This window comes from Arachis ipaensis, chromosome B08 (genome assembly GCF_000816755.2).
Source record: "Arachis ipaensis cultivar K30076 chromosome B08, Araip1.1, whole genome shotgun sequence".
Classification (NCBI taxonomy): Eukaryota; Viridiplantae; Streptophyta; class Magnoliopsida; order Fabales; family Fabaceae; genus Arachis; species Arachis ipaensis.
In genome coordinates this window covers 114654275-114667595 of record NC_029792.2, presented here as the reverse complement: position 1 = coordinate 114667595, position 13321 = coordinate 114654275, and the positions used below count along the sequence as shown (strand labels likewise).

Genomic DNA, 13321 nt, shown 5'->3' with positions numbered 1-13321 from the left:
ATTTTAATATCTTTAACATAAAAAGAACCTAATTACAAAATTAAAAATAGTATAATTAAGAATCTAATTAAAAAAATATAGAAACCTAATTAAAAATTCGACAAAACTATAAGAGCCAATAAAATAATTAAACCTATCAAATATCTTGACTAGGTTGTGTTATTATATACTGATATTTATTCTATATTTTTTTTTGTTAGGTATTATGGTATAGTGTTTTACTTCTTGAAATGGCTTATGGAGCTGCTATTATAATTGGAGCATCCTCTCCTTTTTTTTGGAGCAAAATTTTTGTGGTAATATTATGTTTGATTTTATTCTCTAGAATTTAAAAATCTAAAATTGTTATTTTCTGATTGAATTAGTAGATTAACAAATCTATTTGAAATATTAAGGTAAATATTTGAAATGAGTATTAAATATTAAGGTAAATATATAATTAAGATGAATTGTATGTAGTATTCAAAGGAAGATTGAAATCTATGATGAGATCAATAACAAACTTACTAGAGTCATGAATCAAGTGATGAGATCATGCTTAACTATTTTTCAAGTCATCGTGATTACTAGGCATCAAGAAAGATGATCTTCCTAGAACATATTAATAAGCTACAAAATATTTTTTAATATAGTTTTTTAACAATAAAATATTGTGAAATGATATGAATCAAACTAGTATTGAGTTTACCACCTTTATCCATGCAAGCTTGAAAAAAAATAGTTATAAGGCATTTTTTAGTTAAAGTTATTTGATTATTTTATTAATGGTTTTAATTTTAATATATCATTCAATTTGTTAGGTTCTTTCTCATGCTATCATGGCTTCGTTCGTATGGTATCGCTCCACTCTTGTAGATTTATCCAACAAAGATTCATCGCAAGCTTTTTATATGCTTATCTTTAAGGTAAGAAACAACTCTAGACAATAAAATTATTTAGGGTCGATGGTTTTAGTGGCTAAGAGAAGGGGGTTAAATCTTAGTCCTTTTTTCACTTAATAATACTTGCTGGTCCTTGAAACTATTTCTGGAGATTTTTTGATTTTTGTCTCGTACCCAACCACGAGATTTTTTCTTTTTATCTCGTCACCTGGCACGAGATAATTTTTGGTTTTATCTTCTGGGCAGCAGAAACAGAAACGGAGTAGAAGAGAGAGAGAATTACACCAAGATATATCCTGGTTCAGCTGCTAAGTGCAAGGCAACCTACATCCAGTCTCCATCACAACAATGATGGAATTTCACTATAATCATCCTTGATTACAAACATCAATTCTCCTTAGGAACTACCCTTCCTATCCGAGACAAGTCCAGAATCTAAACCTCAATCCTGAACTTGACTTGGTCACTGCCAAGCTTTCAACTGCTAAGTGCTAACCCAACTTGCAAGGGGATTCCCACAGAATCATGAAACACAACACAGATGTACAAAGGACCTCTAGGACATCTATGGCTTTTTCTTTTAATTTTGTATACTCTGCCTCTTTTCGCTCTATGGCTTTTTCTTACAAACCTCACTGTTTGCCTTTTTCCATGAGACTCATGACAAACAAAATTAAACAGAAAAATTATAAAATAGAAAACATTGAAGGAGAAGAACTTCTGTTAGCTTAGGTAGCTATGAGAACTCTGTGCCTTGCACTTTCACTCCTTGCTTCAAACCCTGGCTGTTCTCCCTTACTTATAGGGGGAAGCCTCCACGGTTGAAACCAAATAAACCAAGCCAAACTTCTTTTTCTTCATGCAAACCGGTTTGACCAGAGAGAGAGGAGAGATAACCAAATGCAAAACCCAACATGCAATTACCTCTAGTCCTTCCTTGGTCACCAATCTTCAATCCGAGCCCTCCATCTTGCCTTGCTTCCCAAGACAGATTCCTATCCCTTGATGAGTTATGATGATGATAGCTTCATCTGCTCCAACTTCTGCCTCCTCCATCACGTAGCCACTGTAACTACCTCCTGTGGTGGTTGAGCAAAATCAAAGACAAGCCATCCCTCCAAGGATCTTCCTCTACTGACCGAAATCTTCTTCATCCATTTTTGGTATGGAGAAGCTGAGCTTACTACCAAATCTTACCTTTCTTGGTTGAAGATCTCAGCCACAACATACTTTTTGTTTTCTTTTTCTTGCCATCATTACAATGATCTTGTTGCTTGCATCTTCATCTCTTCGGTGGCTAGCTTTAGCTTCCATGCTTTCTCAATTGATATGACCGAAGTAGGAGAAGAGAGATGAGAGTGAAGAAAGAAAAAAGCAAAGATATGAGTGTTATCTCAAATAAATTAATTAGGTTCAACTCTCCATGCTTTGTGTAGTAGCGTGTAAGCTACACTAAATATCATCAAATCACTTTGACATTTTCTCTTTCATGTTTCCAAGGTAATTAACTCAAGCAAAGAAATTTTGAAATTCACCACATGATGGAAATAGGATCCGTTGGAAGCATGAAGCAAAACATTTTCTTTCTCTCTCAATTGGTTACGGATCAAGCATTGGGTAACCAACCAAACTTTGAGTTGGGCTAATAATAGTGTTAATAGAATCTGGCCCAACTAAACAATTCAGCCAACATTCATATCATAAATTGCATAAGGCTGAATTTTGATTTCATACTGGGCTTCGGATCTTTTCTTTTCTATTCGGCTCAAGAAACATAACTACAATTTCAGCCACCATGATCTTAACAATATAATATCAAGGTTGAGTATTTGAATTCATGTTGGGCTAGCCAATATTTTTCGGCCCAACAGAAACCTGCACCAACAAAATTATTAAATTAGCAATTGTAATTATAGAGATCTTAATTAATAATTTTGCAATAATGTTTGATCATCATCAATTTAAATTAGAGTTTTTCAAACTCATCAATCTCCCCCTTGATGACAAACATTATTAAAATTAAAATGAAAAGAGATCAAAAGTTAAAGTACTCCCTTTGTGAATACTTGGATTCCTTCCATTCCAATTGTTACATAGCTCCCCCTTAATGTATGCTATTTTACCAAGGGAAGCTTTACCTGTAACTTTTGAAATCAAGCTTAAGGCAACTATGTTATTCAACATATTAATTTTTGAAATGTGGAATGCTTGATTTATGAGCAGAATTGGTTTGATAAGCAAACTCATTTATTATCATAAATTGATTTTCTGCTCAAACACACACAATGCAATTGAGTACATATCAACCAAAAATATTTTTGGTGTTTCAAGAAATTACTATTCAATCTATTTGAAGATATTTTCCCAATCAGTATATCAGAGCAAAATATTCAGAGTAAGAAAAATATTTCTGATCAAGTATGATCATCTCAAACCATAGCAACTATCAAAATTTTTTTTCATATCACAGCTTAAAGGAACTGCCAAAAATAAAGTATTCAGCAAGCATATTCACCAAGGTAAATCAAATGTATATTCCTAATCCAAAGCAACAAACATATTTACCAAGGTAAATCAATTGCATCCTCAAAATAAATCAAATGCATATTTCTAATCCAAAACCCAGCAGACATATCTATAAAACAAATGCATCACAAGCATTAAGCATATCACACCAACAAAATAGCAAATAATTAAAATAAGGGTGATCATAAATCCACAAAGATTTTATCCCCTATTTTCTCACAATTTTAATTTTTAGCCATTTCTCCCCCTTTTGGCAACAAGGGGCACCTGCAAAAAAATGACATTGGAAAAAAATATCTAAAATATAACCAAAATATCAAGAGTTTATCACAGTATCATGGGTCTAAAGTATCAAAGTAGACTACTACAGTATCAGATTGAGCCGAAACAAGCCAAATATCAACAAAAGAAAAACACAGTGATCAGTCATCAGATAAATTGAACTCAAGCCATCTGCCTCATCATCACCAGCCGCACCCATCTCCTCTTCAAGACTCTGCAGCATTAGGCCCACCCTCTCTTGACATTTCACCCATGCCCTTTCATTTTCAAAGGCCTGTTTACGTGCAGTCTTGTACGACTCCACCATTAGTTTAGACATATTAGAGAACTCAGTAAGGATGTCTCTCATCGATTCTGCTGTCTTAGAATGCTCAGGTGGTCGGCTCTCAAACTCGCTGTCAGAGGGAATAGACTTTTTCCCTTTGATCCCTTTCATACCTCATCCTCCCTTGATGAGTGAAACCTTATTTTCTACAGCTTCATTGATTAGATCAACTTTAAAATACTCAAAAATACTGGTGAGAAACATGCCATAAGGTAAATTTGCCTTTTTGGTACTTTTAACAGATTCCCACATATGCCTTATCATAAGGTATCCAAAAGAGATAGGGGAGGAAGTGACAATAGCAAAAAGTATGAGAGAGTCAGAAACAGTTACTCTGTTATGTGAACCACTTTGAGGGGTTAGGATATGAGTGATGATCCTGTGGAGCAGGGAGTTTGTGGGGCCGAGTGCCTTGTGAGTCGGGATGGTGCCGTCCAAGCCAGATAGGTTCTCGCAAATATGTTGAAGGGAAACTTTGGATGTGACTCCAACCTGCAAGTCCCATTTGTCAGTCATGTAGGCTCTTGGTCCTTCATCTGTGTAGCCTAGGGCAGCGCCGATTGTTTCAGAATTCAGAGTCATGTATACCCTCTTTACATAGGAGTGAATGGTACCATCGATCAGCCTCATATTAGCATAAAACTCACGTACCAATCCAGGATAAACAGGTTTCTGAATATGGAGCAGAGGAGTCCATTTCAAATTTTCAAACAGATGAGAAAAGTTGATTTCTTTGGCTGCCAGTGAGTCTATATTCACTAGGTATGTGGCACATAAATAGCGTTTCTCCAACACTTCCTTGTGAAACTCATAGGATGCACACGAATTGAACCTAGCTGGATCAAAGTGTGAATGAGATTTGTTGAAGTTATTTTTGAAATCTAATGATTCCAAGTTTGCTGGCTCCTTGGTGTTGTGCAACACAAAGCTTTTTGTCTTCTGTGAACTGCGTCCGGGGGTGGTCTTCTTCGGTGGTGATGGCAGCGGTGATGGAGGAGGTGAGGTGTGGGATTCTTCTTCTTCAGCCACGGGTACCTTCTCCTTCTTTTTCCTTGAAAAAGTCTTCATTGCTATCATTTTTCTCCTCATGGTGTCCGTGTGCTTGGATTGTGGTGAGGGAGAAGATGAAGAGGTATAGTGAATGTGTATATGAGTGTGGGTTTGAGATGTGGAAGGTTTTGAGAGAAGAGGATTCGTTCACTTTTCCTTGGAGCAGTTTTCTTTTTCATGATAATGAAAATGGAGAAGTGGAAGGTGGAAAGATGAAGAGAGAACCGAATTGAGTGGAGAGATGAGGGAGGTTAAGGACGCATTAAATGTTGAGTGGAGAGAGAATTGGAGGGAGTTAATGCTCATTAATGGGCGGTTATTAACCAAGGGAAGTTTCCTTTTATTTGAAATTAAAACTGAAAGTTTGGTTCCTAGAATCAAGGGATGTGAAGAGGGAAAAGATTTGATTTGACAATAACCTCTTCCAACAAGATTTGATGAGACAACAAAAAAGAATTGTGATTTACACAAAGAGGAATTCAAAAACGGTCAGAGTGGAGTCAAATAAATTTGGTGGGGCCCAATATAATTAAAGTCAGCGCAGTCTCCCCCTGAGTCATGGCGTGTTCTTCATGTTCCAAAAATGTCTCCTGCCTTCCTACGAGACAAAACCAAACAGAATAAAAAATTTCACAAATTATCAACAGAACTTAATTCTATCATTCCCAAATTTTTTCTCAAAGAGTAGAATCTGTCTTCACACAAGGGTTTAGTAAAAATGTCTGCAAGTTGGTCTTCAGATTTTACAAATTGAATATCAATAATACCCTTTTCCACATGTTCTCTAATAAAGTGATATTTGATTTCAATGTGCTTTGTTCTTGAGTGCAGAACAGGATTTTTAGAAATGTTTATAGCACTCATATTATCACAAAATAGAGGTATACTATTGATTTTTAATTTGTAATCTTCCAACTGCGTTTTCAACCAAATTAATTGTAAACAACATGCAGATGTAAAAATATATTTAGCTTCAGCTGTGGATAGAGCCACTGTGGCTTATTTTTTTCTTGACCACATGTTGAGTGAGCTTCCAAGAAAGCAACACATGCCGGATGTGCTCCTTCTATCCACCCTATCTCCCGCATAATCTGCATCACAAAACCCTACTGTACAAAAATCATCAGATTTTGGATACCACAAGCCATAATCTCTAGTTCCCTTAATGTATCTAATGATGCGCTTAACGACTGAAAGATGGTATTCTTTTGGGTGAGATTGAAATCTTGAGCATACACCCACACTTTGAACAATATTCGGTCTAGAGGAGGTAAGATAGATGAGAGATCCTATCATACCTCTATACCGTGTTTCATCCACATCTTTCCCATTATCATCCTTTTCAAGTTTAGTGTTTGGATGCATTGGTGTTCCCATTGGTTTAGAATTTTCTAGGCCAAATTTCTTGATTAGTTCTTGTGCATACTTTCCTTGGTGAATAAAGGTACCACTAGGAGTTTGTTTAATTTGGAGGCCAAGAAAGAAAGTTAGCTCTCCCATTAAACTCATCTCAAACTCACTAGTCATGAGTTTTCCAAACTCTTCACACAAGGACTCATTGGCCGATCCAAACACAATGTCATCCACATAAACTTGAACTAGGAGAATATCATCATTAGATGCTTTAATAAATAAAGTAGTGTCGGTGGTACCCCTTTGAAATTTATTTTCCAACAAGAAAGCACTAAGCCTTTCATACCAAGCTCTTGGAGCTTGTCTAAGGCCATAAAGAGCCTTTGAGAGTTTGAAAACATGGTTTGGAAATTCTTTATCTTCAAAACCGGGGGGTTGTGCCACAAACACTTCTCTATCAATAAAGCCATTAAGAAAAGCACATTTTACATCCATTTGAAATATTTTAAAACCCTTATGGGTAGCATAGGCAAGAAGCAACCTAATTGCTTCCATTCTAGCTACCGGAGCAAAAGACTCATCAAAATCTATACCCTCTTCTTAATTGTAACCTTGGGCCACTAGTCTAGCCTTGTTACGAACAACTTTTCCATCCTCACCTAATTTGTTTTTGAACACCCACTTAGTACCCGTAACTTTCTTACTATCCGGATGAGGTACTAGTGTCCAAACCTTATTCTTGTCGAATTGAGCAAGCTCTTCTTGCATGGCTTTGACCCATGATGGATCTTCAAGAGCTTGTTTGACATTGTTGGGCTCCATTTGTGACAAGAGAGCAAAATTGCTTGGTTCGGTTTGCCTTTTGGATGAGAATCTTGTTGTTACACCTTGTGAGGGATCACCAATGATAAAGTCATGAGGATAACCCCTCATGGACTTCCATTCTCTAGGCTTTCGGAGTGGTGTTGAGCTTTGATGAGCTTCTGTGGGTTGTTTTGTTCCAGTTTCTCTTGCTGGATCAGGAGACAAAATGGAAGTATCTCCTCCATTCTGACGAGACAAAACTGGACTGACAGATTCTCCATTTTGGGCAGACTTGGGATTTTCTTCGCTGGTTTCCTTGTTGACAATATCTTCAAAATCTGTATCATCTTCAATCACAGCACTGGGAATTGAATTAGAATCACAAAAAGAGACATGTATGGATTCCTCTATGGTCCTATGTTCTTTGAGATAAATTCTATAGGCCTTGCTAGTGGTAGAGTATCCAAAAAACATCCCTTCATAGGATTTTGGATCAAATTTACCAAGGTTTTCTTTATTGTTAAGTACAAAGCATTTGCATCCAAAAACATGAAAATACTTAAGATTTGGAGGGGTTCCTTTCCATAGCTCATAAGGAGTTTTCTTCAACCCTTTTCTAATAATGGTCCTATTCAAAATGTAACAAGCTGTATTTACAGCTGGTGCACGAAATTACAATCACACTTTTGCAATTCTGCACAACTAACCAGCAAGTGCACTGGGTCGTCCAAGTAATACCTTAGGTGAGTAAGGGTCGATCCCACGGAGATTGTCGGCTTGAAGCAAGCTATGGTTATCTTGTAACTCTTAGTCAGGATATCAATAATTCTCAGATTTGATTGTAAAAAGTAAAAGAACATGAATAAATACTTGTTATGCAGTAATGAAGAACATGTTGAGGTTTTGGAGATGCTTTGTCTTCTGAATCTCTGCTTTCCTACTATCTTATTCTTCATGCACGCAAGGCTCCTTCCATGGAAAGCTTTATGTTGGGCATCACCGTTGTCAATGGCTACTTCCCGTCCTCTCAGTGAAAATGTTCCAAATGCGTTGTCACCGCACGGCTAATCGGCTGTCAGTTCTCGATCATGTTGGAATAGGATCCATTGATCCTTTTGCATCTGTCACACGCCCAACACTCGCGAGCTTGAAGCTCATCACGGTCATCCCTTCTCAGATCCTACTCGGAATACCGCAGACAAGGTTTAGACTTTCTGGATCTCAGGAATCACCGCCACTAATTCTAGCCTATACCACGAAGGTTCCAATCTTAGATTAAAGACCGAAGAGATACACATTCAAGCTTGATTGCATGTAGAACGGAGGTGGTTGTCAGGCACACGTTCATAGGTGAGAATGATGATGATTGTCACGGATCATCACATTCATCAGGTTGAAGTGCGAATGAATATCTTAGAATAGAAGCAAGCGTGATAGAATAGAAAACAGTAGTAATTGCATTAATTCATGAAGAACAGCAGAGCTCCTCACCCCCAACAATGGGGTTTAGAGACTCATGCCATAGAAGATACAATATGAAACGTGTAGAATGTCATGAGGTACAAGATGAATTACTAAAAGTAGTTTTTATAGTAAACTAGTGACCTAGGGTTACAGAAAATGAGTAAGCTAGGGTGTTTAGTGTAAAAATCCACTTCCGGGGCCCACTTGGTGTGTGCTTGGGCTGAGAATTGAAGCTTTTATGTGTAGAGACTTTTCTTGGAGTTAAACGCCAGCTTTTGTGCCAGTTTGGGCGTTTAACTCCAGCTTTTATGCCAGTTCTGGCGTTAAACGCCATAATTCTTAAGCTGACTTGGAACGCCAGTTTGGGCCATCAAATCTTGGGCAAAGTATGGACTATTGGGGAAAGTCCAGGATGTCTACTTTCCAACACAATTGAGAGCGCACCAATTGGGCTTCTGTAGCTCCAGAAAATCCACTTCGAGTGCAGGGAGGTCAGAATCCAACAGCATCTGCAGTCCTTTTTTTGCTCAGGTCCCTCAATTTCAGCCAAAAAATACCTTAAATCACAGAAAAGCATGCAAACTCATAGTAAATTCCAGAAAAGTAAATTTTAAATAAAAACTAATAAAAATATAATAAAAACTAACTAAAATATACTAAAAACATACTAAAAATAGTGCCAAAAAGCGTATAAATTATCCGCTCATCACAACACCAAACTTAAATTGTTGCTTGTCCCCAAGAAACTGAAAATAAAATAGGATAAAAAGAAGAGAATATACAATGAATTCCAGAAACATCTATGAAGATCAGTATTAATTAGATGAGCGGGGCTTTTAGCTTTTTGTCTCTGAACAGTTTTGGCATCTCACTTTATCCTTTGAAGTTTAGAATGATTTGCTTCTATAAGAACTCAGAATCCTGATAGTGTTATTGATTCTCCTAGTTAAGTATGTTGATTCTTGAACACAGCTACGTTATGAGTCTTGGCTATGACCCTAAGCATTTTGTTTTCCAGTATTACCACCAGATACATAAATGCCACAGACACATAACTGGGTGAACCTTTTCAGATTGTGACTCAGCTTTGCTAGAGTCCCCAATTAGAGGTGTCCAGAGCTCTTAAGCACACTCTTTTTGCTTTGGACCATGACTTTAACCGCCCAGTCTCAAGTTTTCACTTGACACCTTCACGCCACAAGCACATGGTTAGGGACAGCTTGGTTTAACCGCTTAGGCCAGGATTTTGTTCCTGAGGGCCCTCCTATCCACTGATGCTCAAAGCCTTGGATCCATTTTATTACCCTTGCCTTTTGGTTTAAAGGGCTATTGGCTTCTTCTGCTTGCTTTTTCTTTCTTTTTCTCTTTTTTTTTTCACTGCTTTTTCTTGCTTCAAGAATCAATTTTTTGATTTTTCAGATTATCAATAACACTTCTCCTTTTCCATCATTCTTTCAAGAGCCAACAATTTTAACATTCATAAACAACAAATTTAAATATATGCACTGTTCAAACATTCATTCAGAAAACAAGAGTATTGCCACCACATCAAAATAATTAAACTGTTTTAAAATTTGTAATTCATGTACTTCTTTTTCTTTTTCAATTAAAAACACTTTTTATTTAAGAAAGGTGATAGATTCATAGGATATTCATAGCTTTAAAACATAAACTTTAAATTTTATTAATCATGGAATAACAATAAGACTCAAAAATAAATATAAGAGCAAACTAATAATAATAGAAGACAGAAAAGTAAAAAACAGAAAAGTAAATGACTCTTAAAATAGACTCTTAATAATAAAGGTTATCACAGAGTTAGGACTCAACAACCTTGATCTTGAGAAGTGGATGCTCCCTCAATCCGTGAGGTGCTTGGTCCTTCACGGGAGAGCTTCTGGCGCTTCAGCTCCTGTAGTTCACGCCCCTGCTTCTCCTGTTCCTTCAGCAGTTTGCAGAGCATGCAGTTTTGATTCTGCTGTTCTTCCTTAAGTTGTTCCATAGCTTCTTACAGCTTGGTAACAGATGCTTCTAGGTAGGTCCAGTTATTCTCTGCTTATCTGTTAGCCACAAATTTGAGTAGAATTTCTGAACCATGTTTCTTCCAACCTTTGTTTCAGGATTAGCTAGAATTTCCCATCCTCTGTTTCAAATTTGCTCTTGGATCTCCGGATATTCATCTTCTTTCAGATTGAATTTAACTTCCGGGATCACTGACCTCAGACCCATTATTTTGTGGTAATGGTCTGCATGTTCTTTGGTTAGGAACCTCTCTTGATTCTAAAGACTCTTTGGAGTATTTTCTTTCTTGCCTTTTGATTTGGTTTATTTTCTCTTAGGTGCCATGATCTTGATGAGTCTTAGCTCAGTGATCACGGAAAAACACACCAAACTTAGAGGTTTGCTTGCCCTCAAGCAAAAGAAAGGAAAGGAGAGAGGGAGGAGAAGAGGCAAATTCGAATGGTGGAGAGGAGGGGATGGCCGAATGTGTATTTACAAGAGGAGGGGAGGGATTTCAAAAATTTTGAAAGAGATATGCCATAGAGATATGATTGGTGGAAGAAAATAAAATCATGATATGAAAAAGATGAAATTTTCAATTGAAAAAGATATAAAGAGGTTAAATCTGATAATTTGTTTATGCATCTAAGAAATAAGAGATGATATGATGGGTTTGAAAAGATTTGAAAAGAAATTGAAAAGATACTTTAGTTTTTGAAGAAGATTTGGGAAAGATTTGAAAGAAAATTGAAAAGAGATTTAGAGAATTGTTAAATTTTTGAAAATTGAGGGTGAATAATGAAAGTTTGAAACATGTTTATGCAGAAAATTATGAGTTAAAACATGAAAATTTGAAAAAAAATTGAATTTGGAAACAAAATCTCCTCCCCCTTGCCTTTCTGGCGTTAAACGCCCAGAATGGTATCTATTCTGGCGTTTAACGCCTAATTGTTGGCCATTATGGGCGTTTAACGCCCAGTAGGCTTTATGTTCCAGTTCCACGGGCAGATGACAGGCCTTGCCATACACAAGCTGGTATGGAGAGGTTCCTATAGGAGTCTTGAATGCTGTTCTGTATGCCCACAGAGCATCATCCAAGCTCTTTGCCCAATCCTTTCTACGGACAATTACAGTCCGTTTCAGGATTCTTTTTAGCTCTCTATTAGAGACTTCAGCCTGCCCATTTGTCTGTGGATGATACGGAGTTGCTACTTTGTGGCTAATTCCATATCGGACCATAGTAGAGTAAAGCTGTTTATTGCAGAAATGGGTGCCCCCATCACTGATGAGTACTCTGGGAACACCAAATCTACTGAAAATATGTTTCTGAAGGAACTTCAGCACAGTCTTGGTATCATTAGTGGGTGTGGCAATTGCCTCCACCCATTTAGATACGTAGTCTACTGCCACCAGAATGTAAGTGTTTGAGTATGATGGTGGGAAAGGATCCATGAAGTCAATACCCCATACATCAAACAACTCAATCTCTAAGATCCCTTGTTGAGACATGGCGTAACCATGAGGTAAGTTGCCATCTCTTTGGCAACTGTCACAGTTACGCACAAACTCTCGGGCATCTCTATAGAGAGTAGGCCAGTAGAAGCCACATTGGAGAACTTTAGTGGCTGTGCGCTCACTTCCGAAATGTCCTCCATACTGTGATCCATGGCAATGCCATAGGATCTTCTGTGCCTCCTCTCTAGGGATGCATCTGCGGATCATTCCGTCTGCACATCTCTTAAAGAGATATGGTTCATCCCACAAGTAGTACTTTGCATCAGAAATTAGTTTTTTCTTTTGCACCCTGCTGTACTCCTGGGGTATGAACCTCACAGCTTTATAATTTGCAATGTCTATAAACCATGGTGCTTCCTGAATGGCAAAGAGTTGCTCATCTGGAAAGGTCTCAGAGATCTCAGTAGAAGGGAGGGACGCCCCAGCTACTGGTTCTATCCGGGACAGGTGATCAGCTACCTGGTTCTCTGTCCCTTTTCTGTCTCTTATTTCTATATCAAACTCTTGCAGAAGCAACACCCATCTTATGAGCCTGGGTTTTGAATCCTGCTTTGTGAGTAAATATTTACGAGCAGCATGGTCAGTATACACAATTACTTTTGATCCTACTAAATAGGATCTAAACTTGTCAATGGCATAAACCACTGCTAGCAGCTCTTTTTCTGTGGTTGTGTAATTCTTCTGTGCGTCATTTAGAACACGACTGGCATAGTAAATGACGTGCAGAAGCTTGTTATGTCTTTGTCCCAACACTGCACCAATGGCATGGTCACTGGCAGCACACATTAGTTCGAATGGTAATGTCCAGTCTGGTGCAGAGATGACTGGTGCTGTGACCAGCTTAGCTTTCAGGGTCTCAAACGCCTACAGACACTCTGTGTCAAACATAAATGGCGTGTCAGCAGCTAGCAGATTGCTCAGAGGTTTTGCTATTTTCGAAAAATCCTTTATAAACCTCCTATAGAATCCTGCATGCCCTAGAAAGCTTCTGATTACTTTTACATTGGCAGGTGGTGGTAATTTTTCAATTACCTCTACCTTAGCTTGATCCACCTCTATTCCCTTGTTTGAAATTTTATGCCCAAGGACAATTCCTTCAGTCACCATAAAGTGACATTTT

At 37.6% G+C, this 13321-nt stretch overlaps 1 long non-coding RNA gene across 1 annotated transcript in view; it reads left to right on the top strand.

The window, feature by feature from the left end:
- LOC107611444 overlaps positions 1 to 12869 on the top strand; it is a 13632-nt gene extending 763 nt beyond the window's left edge. Inside the window, exons 2-4 of the long non-coding RNA XR_002351950.1 lie at positions 201 to 296; positions 801 to 905; positions 12856 to 12869. This is a non-coding gene — a long non-coding RNA (uncharacterized LOC107611444). The remainder of the gene's footprint in view (positions 1 to 200; positions 297 to 800; positions 906 to 12855) is intronic.